The following is a 13,083-nucleotide window of genomic DNA, read 5'->3' on the forward strand; positions in this document are numbered from 1 at the left end:
CTTCCCAAATCAAGTGTTTCTCCATGACTTTCCATGAACATTTCCAAGGTTCTACCAAAACCCCATTTTCTAGAAACTCAGATAGAGCCAGAGCCTCAGGAACCAGTGAACAAGTTCCTAAAAACCAAAACTCACTCCCTGAAACCAGTAATGCAAATAGATGTTCCTGCTCAGGTCTCAGAATCCTTACCTCCGGGACACAAGTGTTAATTGCGTTTGAACTACGTGATAAGCATATCCCTTTGGTATGCATTTGCATGAGTCCCCAGACAGAAGTATGTAAAGTACTATAAAAAACAAAAATTTGGGACTACCCCTGCAGAGATACTCAAGCCCAATACTCAAAGCATAGATAGCACTTGTGACATATTTGATAGGTCTCATTGGAACATAATGCACTTACACTCTCCTTGCCTGAACATCAAAAACATGTATTTGCTCATAGCCTGAAAGAAAGAAATCTCCTTTCCATGTGGTCCTACTTGCCTTCTAGCTGCTCAATACTGTCTCTCCCAGAAGAAGCAGAAGGCATGTAGCCGCACATTCACACACGAGGAATACCGCTTCCTTCTCCAAAGCTCACCAGGCCCAGCATTGGGCTCCTGTAAACAGTGTAATATATTCAGTTCTTTCCAGCAGACTGACTGTTCCCTCCTCTGAATACGCAAACACACACAAGGCCCTGTCTACATTTGTTCTCAGCCATCAACACCCAACCATACCCAACTGGGTTCTCTACCATCTGGTTCCAGCAGGGCCACCCTCCTTCCCTCTACCAACTCCCCCTGGTTGTCGCTTGGGTGGCCTCTGCCCATAGAGAACGCTGTCCTTAGCTGTTTTGAAGTTTCACTTATCAGGACCCAGGACCCACTATCCTGTCCTTTGGACGCTGGGAAGGCAGCCGCGGCATGCCGTTGACACTCAGCCTGATAATCAAGAGAGACTCCCTGAAGTGGCCTTTAGGATATATTGGCGGTGGGAAGGCAAGCAGCCTCTATTTTTGTAAAAGAAACCTATTTCCCATTGATAAACCATTTTTTTCTGATAGTAGAAATACCAGCTCAGGCACAGTCTGTCAGTGTGGGGTCGGTTGACATTTAGACTCTTCTTTGGACGGTATTATTAACTGTACTTACTGTGTGCTGAGCCAGCAAGACGCACAAAAGCCCTGTGAGGCAGCCCTGTTTTTATCCCCACGTTACAGATAAGGAAACAGTGAGGAGACAGCTCGCTGAGGGTTACAGGGTGAGCCAGTGACAGAGTGAGGCTGTCGGGCTTCAAATCGAGGCTCCAGCACCCTCAGCGCTGCCCCGTTGGCGCCAGAGGGTTCCCCACAAAGGGTTGGCCATGTGCCCCCTCTGCCAGGCTTTGTGTTCTCTCTGCTCCCGTTGTTATTGTAATGGTCCTCTCTGTGTTTTTTCAAGCCTCTCACTTGAGGGGCTAGTAATTGCTGAACATCCTCAAAAAAGCACAAACAGCAGTAGGCTGATGATACCCAAGACTGACACGACCACCCTTAGCCAGGGACACAGCATTCTGGGGCTGAGGTTGGCTCTTGTCTATCAAAGTTTTTTAAGTTGAAAGCCTATGACTAGAGAGTTCCTGTGTCTGTGAACAACACACATCCATGGTGCAAACAGCCCAATGGAGGCAGGCTGCTGCTTTTTTTTTTTTTTTTTTTCAATCTTTTTTATTGAATTTTTAGAGAAAGAGAGAGAGATAGAATCATTGATTGGCTGCCTCCTCCCCCTGATTTCACCCCCCTTTACTGGGGATGAAGCCTGCAACCTGGGCATGTGCCCTGACTGGGAATTAAACCAGTGACCTCTTAGTTCAGTGGTCGGCAAACTGCAGCTCGCGAGCCACATGCAGCTCGAGAGCAGAGGTTTGCCGCTCTGTTGACTAATGAGTTTGCCGACCACTGCCCTAACTGGTTTGGCTCAGTGGTAAGTGTCGGCCTGTGGATTGAAAGGTTCCAGATTTGATTCCCGGTCAGGGCACATGCCTGGTTTGGGCTCAATCCCCAGTGTGGGGCATGTAGGAGGCAGCCAATCAATGATTTTCTCTCATCTCTGATGTTCCTATCTCTCTCTCTCCCTTCATCCCTCTCCCTTATTTTTTAAAATCAATAAAAATAAATATTTTAAATAATAGTAACAGATAAAATAGTATCATTTAAAATCTAAGTACCAGAAATGGTTGCCTTAAAGTAAAGAATTGTTTATAAAGCCATTCATGATTTGAAAACCTGCCCCTGCCCACTGTCTGTCAAAGTGCCAATACCTGAAGAAGCCCCAAATTGAAAACATGTCAGTGGATTTCCTGGCAGGAGCTTCTAACAAGTTTTTATCATATCAAGCCCCAGAATTAGGATGGAATACAATAAAGACTTTTTTAAATTGTGTTCCTTTAGTTAACTATTAAGATTTGATGTTTATAAATTTTAAAACTAAGTTGTAATAATAGGTACCATGCTTACTGTGTGTTGGGTATTGTCTTGTTTAATTCTCATAGCATTTCACACCATGGTCAGTCACTACTTAAAAATGGGGAAACTGAGGCAGGCAGCAGACAAGAACAAGTCTGAGTGTTTGCAGAATAACATAGGAACCCACAGAAGCTAACCACCCCCATCCACTGCCCAGTACTGAATTTCATCAACGAGAAGCCAGGACCTGCTGATCTTTTGCCCCTTGCCTTTCTTTCTCCGTTTCAATGGCATCTGTGGAGCCCCACCCTGCCTCCGCACCCACCCCACTGCCTGTCTCCCACTCAAGTCTTAAAGGTCACAGGTACACACCCAACTCCAGATAGCATTTAGTTAGCTTCCCCTCTAGCATTTCGGAAATGTTCATTAAATGCTCCAGCCCTTTAACAGGTCTATTTAACTTCATTTTCAATTTAACCTCATATCATTTCAATTTCCTTTTCCTCCGTATTGTATAGCCCTGGGAATAGAGTTGGAAATGTGCCTATCATAAGCTGAGTCACATTTTATGTGTCTCTTCCTCTCAAGCCACTATTTTCTTACCTTTTTTTTTTTAGGATTCAAAAATATCTTTTTATTGTAAAATAAAACAGATATAGAAAACCGCAGAAAACAAGAGGAAGGCATAATAATTAGAAAATATAGTTTATTCTATATTGTATATGTATTGGATTCATGTATAATGAAATATAAAGCAAGCACCAGGTATCACCACCCAAGTCAACAAATAGAACTCTGCCACTTGCCCAAGAAGCTCCTAAATCGTGATCACCCCAATTCCCTGCCGTCCCACAAAGTTACTGCATTCTTCTGACTTACAGTATCGACTTCCTGGTAGACTTTTTTTTTTCATTTTGGATTATTTTTTACATTTGACATACAGTAAGTAGCCCATATTTAATGGGTACAATCTGATACGTTTTTGCAGATGTACATACCTTCAGAATCATTACCACAATCATGAGAGCAGATATGTCCATCATTCTCAAAAAAGTTTCTTCTTACCTCTGGGTAATCCCCTCCTCAGGCCACCTGATCCCTGCAGGTAACCACTGATCTGCTTTCTGTCACTACACATTCATTTGTGTTTTTTTACAGAAGTATAAAAATGGAATAATTTGGTCTGTATGCTTTTTCTTGTCTCTCTTCTTTCACTCATCATAATTATTTAAAAATTCATCCATGTTGCTTTGCATGATGTAGTTTATTTCTTTTGATTAATAAATAAGAATCTTCATGCATCAGGTCTCTAATGTATATATATTAGAGACCTGATGCATGAAGATTCGTGCAAGAATAGGCCTTTCTTTCCCTGGCTGCTGGCACCAGCTTCCCTTTGGCACCTGGACCTTTGCTCTGGCCTCCGCCTTCCGCCTTCACTCCAGCCGGAGCAGTGATACCTTTCCACCTTCGCTCTGGCTGGAGCCTCCTTCCACCTCTTGCCTTGTTGTGTCAGTTTGCATATTCCCTCCTTATTGGCTGCGAGCATCATTTTTGTCATGGAATTATGGTCAATTTGCATATTCTCTATTTATATTAGATGCTATATATATTATATGTCTATACATATGATATACATGCTATATATGAAATGTATGATATATCTATACATGTGATACATGTTATGATTTGTTTATGCATTCAGTTGATAGATATTTAAATTGTTTTCAATTTTTGTTACCAAAGCTTCTTGTGTACAAGTGTTTGGATGGACTTATGCTTTTCTCTTGAATAAAATCCTAAGAGTAGAACACCTAGGTTATATGCTAGGTGAATGTTTAACTTTTTAAAAAAAAAAAACTATCAAATTGTTTTTCAATATAGTATAGCATTTTACCTTCCCACCACTAGTGTGCGAGAGTTCAATTCTTTCACGTCCTAGCCAGTATTTGGTTTTATCAGTTTTTCTTAATTTTAATTGTTTTAATAGGTGTGTACTGGTTTTTCATGTGGTTTTAATTTGTATTTCCCTGATGTTCAGCAATTAGAGCATCTTTTCATGTGCTTATTTACCACCAGTATGTCTTCCTAAGTGAGGTATCTGTTCAAATCTTTTGCCTTCCTCCTGTCCAAGTTTATCAGTGATTTATTACCTTGGAGAACAATGCCTCATTACACATGTTCAGACCTTGATTAGTACACACAATGGGACTAGGCACTGCCTGGGACTCTCACCACCTTGCTCATTCAACACTGTCTTAATTAGCACTTGCTTCTAGAGGCCAGACCTATTCTTTGAATCACCAGTCCTGCACTATAACTCAGGGAGCCCGCTGGCCTGGTGAGAATACCTCTGCCAATATTTATAATAATCTCAGATTATTTTGTAATCAGCCCCAAAGAACTCGGAGGAGAGGGTACCAGAATCTCCACCACCTTAGACTGTCCTTTGGTCTCCACTCTTCTTCCTCATGATGAACTGCATCTGTCTGGGGGAGGACACAGTGAGGGATAAACAAGGAAAAGGAAATGAGTATGAAAGCCAAAGTCAAGAGAACTCTTCCTTCCTCTTATCTTTCCTGTGGGTTTTTTGTAGAGAAGTCTTCAAATGTTCCAGTTGTTGCTTGTAAAAATAATGATTAGTAGGATCTTTTTGTTTCTAACTCACAGAATCTTGGTACTGGAAGACAGTGGGAGGCTGGACACTTTAGCAGACATACATCACCCAGTGATCTGCAAAAGAACATCCTAATCTCTGAGGAAGTGATCCAAGTTGTTCATATGCTCATAGCTTAAGACAGATAGAGGAAGTACCTTAAATAATCACTGCATCCCATGCATTTGGCCCATTTATGGGGCCTACAATATAAATTTTAAAAGTCAGTAGAGGCTTAAGCTTGTATCTTTGCTTGTGTGGCTCGTAACTATGACTTAGCTATTGTTGAATAATTTTAGGGTAGTCCATAGTCATAAGTATTTACACAGGAAATCTTAACATAGTACTGTTTATGTGCCAGGCACTGTCCTTAGTACCTCAAAAAGATAAGCTCATCTGTTCCTCATTTATTACTTCTCATTCACTATAAGGACAATACCATTATTATCTTCAACTGACAGATGAGAAAACTGAGCCCAGAGTGGCTGAACAACTTGTCTAAGATCACACAACTGGTAAAGGAGGAGCTACCATTTGAACTTGAGCAGACTAGCTTTTTATTAAAACATTTTTTATTGTTTTCAGAGAGGAAGGGAGAGGGAGAGAAAGAGATAGAAACATCAATGATGAGAGAGAATCACTGATTGGCTGCCTCCTGCACAGCCCCTACTGGGGATTGAGCCCGCAACCAATCATGTGTCCTTGACTGGAATCGAACCTGGGGGCCTTCAGTCCACAGACTGACACTCTATCCACTGAGCCAAACCGACTAGAGCAGCAGACTGGCTCTTAATACTTTCTAAGAATATGTTGATACTGAATTTTTTAAATCTTTATTGTTGCAAGTATTACATATGTCCCCTTTTTTTCTCCTTAATTGATACTAAATTTTTAATCATTAATGTTATCAAGGTTTATGAGATTGTGATATGAAGATATATGGAGATCATGTAACATTTTCATTGACCTAAAACTTCAGAATATATATTTTCTCCCTAAATTACCTGCTGATTAATGATCCCATTGTGGTGGATCCATACATCTATTGAAGTATGTACTTTAATACCTAATTACCTTTTGAGTGGAAAGAGCATCATTGCTGTTTGTACAGTAAGGAAATCAAAGAATCTGATAGCTATTCTGTTGTTCCCTTTTCGTATCCTGTATTACAAGTTTGAAATCTCTCCTTTTTCTTCAGGAACTGTTAATTTCAAACTCTCCCATATAAAACACGTTGGGAGAAAAGATTTTTTTATCTTGATAGTGGAATGTTATATCGTTTTAAAATGTAGAAGTATTAACTGAATCTGCACGTCAGATATACATTCTCCTTTTCATTGAACTAATGGATTCTGGAAGAACCCTAAACATGTAAAAATATAAATTGTTTTCATTTTTGTGATTTATTTGGTTTTTAATGCACCACATAGTAAAATTCTTGTTACTCCGTCTTATTTTTCTATTTCCTACCCACTCAGCAGAGCCTACAGTTATGTAAAAGCTGCTGCCACTTTCTTAATCAATTTGACTCCAAATAGTTCCCCAAAATATTTTAAAAGTAATGTAATGTCTTGATTCTGAGTAGATTTGTTACCTCTTTTAGATTTCTCCTACAATTCTTTAGTTTGGTGTAGATTTTGCTATGCCTGATTTTCTTCATGTCTAATAAACTGCAAATTCCTCATTTACTCTTGTTAGTTTATCTGTCACACTATCCTCTTTCCCCCCCTTTTGCACAGAGCAGAACCTTTACATGCAGACCCCCTGGCACTCCACGTTACCACTGGCAGTAAGTCCTGACTGATACAATCTTGCTCTCTGATGGTTTTAATCCACCTTCCCTACTACTCACTTACCTTTATGAAATATTAGACACTAGATATATGTTTTTTCTATTTCTTAGGATTTATATTACTCACAATTATCCTGTTTTATAGCTCTGGGAGTTGTGCCTTCACACAAAATTATCCAGTAATCTCTCTTACCCTTCCTCATCTTTTTCTTTTTCTGTAGCCAGTTATAAAAGTATTAGCCATGGACAATCCCAGTGGTTAGCTGTGAGAATGGTCCACAGGCTAGTGCCAACAATAACATATATAATGTACACACATTCATATGTATTGTTTAAAAAGAGCCATAGACAAGAGTCTACATTTGAACATTTTTTAAAATACTAACATACTGATACTTACTAACTGGGAAAAAGAGCCACAGATACTGGTTGACTTGTTTTTGTGATGGCAAAGTTGTTGAATGTGATTTCTGAGCAGAAAGGAGGCTTATCCTCAGGGAACTTCAGTGTGAAGTAAAAATTAGGAGGATTACTGGCCTCTGGCAGTGAATGTAGCAGGTTTGTGATTATTGAGCAGCGTGATGCTTGAGAAGACTTCATGAGTGTTTGGAATTAGCATCCTTCCCTTCGTTTCTAGTCTCCAGTCAACACTTCAGGGAGCCCAGTTCAGTGGCTGGGACAGGGCAGAGGGGAATGGCCATACTCACACAGAGCTGTGACAATTGCAGGGGATTAGCATGGCTGGTGCAGTCACTAGGGCAGTCAACAGGTGGTGTAGGGTCAAAGGCAGAGGCCAGCACAGCACACCGTAGTGACATGATGACAAGGAGTCTGGGAGCAAATGCTGTTAGGAGCTTTGAGGGAGTGGAGCCGGTTGTCAACATGGAGGAAACCTGTCAGCAGGGCGTGGAGACCCAGACTGTCATCAGAGTGAGAACTCCGGAGGACTATCGGGATCACACCGCGGTAGCAGGACTGGACTGCTTCCTAGGAGGTTCCTAAAAGAGGGGTTCAGGAATGAGGAGCAAGGCAGACAAGTCAGATCTACAGCTGTGGTTCACAGGAGCCAAGAATGAAGCTGAACCAAAAAAAAAGTTCAAGTACAAACTTAGTGTCATTTCACCACTCTACAGAAAATAGGTGATTTTATGGCATCACCTGACTTCTTTGCGTTATTATTAATTGTTAATGAGAGGGCCTACTCTCCCTGGCATTGCTTTGATTAAAAAACAAACAGAAAGCCCTAATGAGTTCGGCTCAGTGGTTAGAGCATCGGCCTGCTGACTGAAGGGTCCCAGGTTCCATTCCGGTGAAGGGCATCTACCTTGGTTGTGGGCACATCCCCAGTAGGTCCCAGTAGAGGGTGTACAGAAGGCAGCTAATCAATATTTCTCTCTCATCGATGTTTCTAACTCTCTATCCCTCTCCCTTCCTGTCTGTCAAAAATCAGTAAAATATGTTTAAAAAAAGAAAAAAGAAAAAATCCCAACCTGGCACCCAGTAGAGCTAAATGCTGTCTCTACCTGCCATCTGAGACCAGGCATAAATGCTTGGGGATTATCTGATTTTATTACTCAGGTCTCTTCTTGCCTCCATCAGCATGAAAAACCTGGGTAACAACAAGGAGACTGCTAGCAGTCACTGAGACTCAGTGTTTTCGTACCACGGTGTGAAACATTCCAAGTTGTGAATTGCAGTGGGACACTGAGGCCCAAGAGAGAAACTTTATAAAAAGCAGAAAGCTTTTCCATGCACATTGCCGTGGCCACTACTTGCAACTGTATTGTGATGCAGAGCAGATTGTGTTTACCCTGATTTTTATCCCAAACCATAGGTAGATGCTTAACTTGAAAAGTAAACAGGTAATGTCAAGAAAATTAGTCTATGGCAAATACTAAACCCATTCCTTGTGCTGTGAAAGCAACAATAGACAGTAAATAAATAAATAAATGTGCATGACTTAGTTCCATAAAACTTTATCTACAAAAACTAGTAAGGGACAAGTTTGGACCACAGGTCACAGTTTATTGACCCCTGGTCTAATGAAAACATTTCTACACACACACACACACACACACACTATATATATATATGTATATGTGTGTATATATATGTATATATATGTATATATATGTATATATGTGTGTGTGTATGTGTGTGTGTATATATATATATATATATATATATATATGGTGCTATTCTCATTGAACAGAGAAATGTGTATATTCATTGTAGCTGCAAAAATCAAAAGACACCTTTAAGTAATTTTTATTCTTCTATTTTCTTGAATCATGGCATTACTTACCATGTTGGTTTACTTAAATAATAGTCACTGAATACCAGCTATATTTTTAATTAGTATTAGAGAAAGATAAAAGAATCTTTTGCTGACCGCTGACCTCCAGGGGCTTCTGGTATCTTGGGAAACATGACAGTTAAGTAATTTTTCACGCAGTAGCTGAGACGTCACACAGTGAGTAAGTCAGGGAAACTTTCAAAGAAGGAAAGGATTAAAGTGAACAGGAGCAAGTGGGTCTTCACTGGGAGGTGGGGCTCTGATGAGTCCTGGAGACCAGTATGTATTTGTAAAAGTGGGCGGGGGGGTGGCAGGAGGAGAGAGAGAGAGAGAGAGAGAGAGAACGCACAAACACGAGCATTTTAGGCAAGATGTGTTGAGACCAGGAGGAGCATAAACAAACACTATACATTCAGAAAAACAACAGCAACAAATTAAAGTGAAGCAAGGTAATCAGACTAGTGAGGGCTGTGCCTCTCAACCTTCACCCGTAAGACAAGGATAATAACAGTTGTTGCCTTATAGGACTGTTGTGTTTTTTTTATGAAGACTTAAAACATTAATACTTGTAATACACCTGTAACATGTCCTAACACACAGTGGATGTTATCTAAGTATTTGTAAGATAAATAAATGCTGGAGGTGATGATTGGTTGAGAAGGTGTGATAAGATGATGTATGATTGAAGACAGAGTAATTTTCCAAAAACACTATAGTCAAGAATCTGCAGTGTCCACTCCTGTCGTGACAACGGCCAGACTCCTCCAGGAGGTATCTGTGACTGTCCCTGGGTCGTTAATGAGCAATAAGGAAGTGAGGGATGGATGTAAAAGGTAGCTCACAGGTTCCGGCATCCGGTGTCACTGAAGGTGTTAGGATACCAAGCAGGAAGAGTTATCTCATGGGATAAAGTGAGGAATGATTTTGCACGTATTGGTAAGAGATACTCATGAAAACACACAAATGACTACAGCCTGAAGGCAGAGGGGTCCGTGAGCTGGGGCTGAAGATGGAGGCGGGGGGTGGGGGGACCCCCTGGCACAGAGGTGCCCACCTAAGTGTTGAGGGGAGGGAACCGATTCAAGGGGAAAACCAGGGCATTGAGGCTTGAACTTGACACACACCTTCATCTATTTGGAAGAAATAAGCTGCTGCTACCAACCCAGATTCGGGGGGAAGGGGCAGAGGATACAGCGATTCCCTGCCTTTCTCTTCCTTGTGAGGGCGGGTAGACTGTGGGTTCCACGGCGGGACGGAGGGGAAAGTTGTGACGTGCACAGGAGAATATAAGAACAGATGTTTCCATCTTGAGCAGACCCCGCAGAGCTGCAAACAGTGCAGCCTTCTGAGCTCTGGTCAGTCCGGTCATGGGATACCTGTGGGATTTCTTTCCTGCCTCGGAGAAGCGGCTTCCCCGGAACTTGGCAGGGAGGCCGGTCTGAGAATGCTTCTGGCGGAGGGTGCATTCCAGCCCAGGATGACGGCCCAGACATTTTCCTTCTCATGAACCCCCAGCTTGTCTGCAGTTTACTTTTTTTTTTTTTTTTTTTTTAAGAAAGGTTGTCACAAGTGAAACATAATGAAGCCCTGGCTGTGGTGCATTCCTTTTCATTTAAGCTGCTGGTATGGCACTAGTCAGCCTACTTGTGAATCAATTAGCTAGCCAGCGAGACTCCGTTTTAACAACGGCAGCACTGTATGCTTTCCGATGCTCGCTATGCGTGTGAATGTGCAGTCTACGGAGCGCCGTCCAAAAGATGAAAGTGAGCCACCAGCCTTGCTTCTGCCTCTGGTTCCAAGTTGGGGACTCGGCGAGGACAAGCTGTGCATCCTCGGCCCCTTATCTTCTCTGCAAATATGCTTGGATTACACGCCGGATAAATCCAGTGCACATTTATTTTTCATGCTGATGCACTCAGAGACTTTCAGGGTTAAGCCAAGGCAGTGAGCCCTGAACTATAGGGAGGGCTTTGAACAATTCCTCTTTGATCTGGAGATTCCCCATGCTCTGGGAAGCGAGGACTCGTTGGAAATTCCGCAGGCGTCTTCTAACAATTCCCATATTAGCTTTAGGGATGAACCCGTTTCCCTCCTTATTCCCAAACCCCACCTCTAGCTCGGGAGATCGGGCAGCTGTGGATCTGACAGCATACCACCCCCCTTACTGGCAGGGAGGAGACCCTGTAAACAATGTCAGGCTCAAATCTAAAGTCCTTTCATCTCAAAACAGAGAGGGCAGCTTGACTGGGAGGTTTCAGGGAGAGGGGAGTCAGTTCTAATGAATTGTAGAAACTGATGTTGAATTTTAAAACCAGTCTGACTAAACAGAGCTGTTGAATTAGCTTCAGAAAACCACAAAGAAAAATGCCTGGAGTGGGAGCAATAGGATCGTGATTCACATGAGTATCTTGTACAGTGGAATGCCATGTAGCCAACGGATTAAAATACTATAGTAGAAACATACTGATTGGCACAGAAATAATAGTCACCAATATTGAAACATGTGAAAAACAGGTTATATTATTAACTACAATCCAATTTTGTAGAATACTAGTGGCCTGGTGCATGGATTCCTACACATTGAAAGGAAATTAATTAGAAGGTGGCTGGCAGGGCGGGACTGCACAAGACAGGCCAGACATGCCCTAGAGCCAACCTCTCAGGCTCCCTCCCCAGCTGGCCACACTTTGGGGGGGAGGTCCACGGCTTAAAGGGTGTCTGCGGAGTGAGCAGAGTCCCTCTGGCAGGTAGGGTCCCAGTGCCTGGCCTGCAGGGATCAGGCCAAACTGGCAGTCGAACATCCCCCACGGGGTCCCAGAGTGCAAGAGGGCACTCTGTAAAGTTTCTCACTCTCGGCAGCTCCTGCATTGAGCATCTGTCTCCTGATGGTCAGTGCACATCAGACCTACTGGCCAGTCAACCAGTCAGCCGATTGACCAGTCCCTTAGCCTTTCAATATATAGATTGCATGCACACATATGTATAGTCAGCGGGAAAAAAAAGAAAAAAGAAAAAAGACTGGAGGGGTAGACAACAAAATTATAACCACTTTTCTCTGGATAGTGATATTGCAATTAGTTTTCATTTGCCTTTTGAAGACTTCAAGAATTAAATTATATAATTTAAAAATTATAATATAAAATTGGCTACTTTCTCTTGAAGCAGGAAAAAAAAAAAACTTAACAGGTTAAGAACATGGAAAGGATTGTCTTGCAGCATTTAATAGGGTCCCAAAGCAAGATGGAGGCAACCCACGGGGAAGTTAACATTTGAGAATGTTTTCCTAAAGTCCATATATCAGACTAATTATCTATTGGTCTATTTATCTGACTAACTTTATTTCCATCCATCTAAATCTCTATTATGTGTATCCCATTACATTTATTTTTTAGAAGATGAGAGATAATGGTTCTAAAATTTTTAAAAATTGTTCACCCTTTGCCCCATGGTTTTCTTTTTCCTAAAGAGTGAAATAACTTGCCTGCCAATTCAATTCATTCATTGGCCGGCCTGGCACTGCCCACTTGCCTGCCCCATCCCCCACTCTCACTGCCGGTCACCTCTCCCTTGGTGGGGTGACCAGTGGGATGATGGAGGCACAGGGATCTAACCATCACCTGCCTTGGCCAGCCTAGGGCCTGCAGTCTGGGGGCAGCTCCTGCATTGAGCATCTGCCCCCTGGTGGTCAGTATACATTCTAGCAACTGTTCATTCTGCTGTTTGGTCGATTTGCATATTAGGCTTTTACTATATAGATGGGCAGCTCCTGTCTAAGGGTAAAAACAGAATTTGCTTCTTTCCCAAGATGAGTTTTAAAGGAGGAACTATCCAAACAAATACCCAAAACATAATTCTCATTTTGGGGATTAAGGAACTCTTCAAATATTTTATGAAGACCATGAACACTTACA

General features: G+C 41.9%; 1 protein-coding gene across 2 annotated transcripts in view; it reads left to right on the forward strand.

Annotated features, from left to right (window-relative positions):
• The window catches only part of PALLD (palladin, cytoskeletal associated protein), a 386,711-nt gene that overhangs the window by 249,785 nt on the left and 123,843 nt on the right, over positions 1–13,083 (forward strand). The gene's annotated exons all lie outside the window — the stretch shown is intronic.

The sequence above is a fragment of the Pipistrellus hanaki genome (assembly GCF_964339955.1).
Source record: "Pipistrellus hanaki genome assembly, chromosome: 5".
Classification (NCBI taxonomy): Eukaryota; Metazoa; Chordata; class Mammalia; order Chiroptera; family Vespertilionidae; genus Pipistrellus; species Pipistrellus hanaki.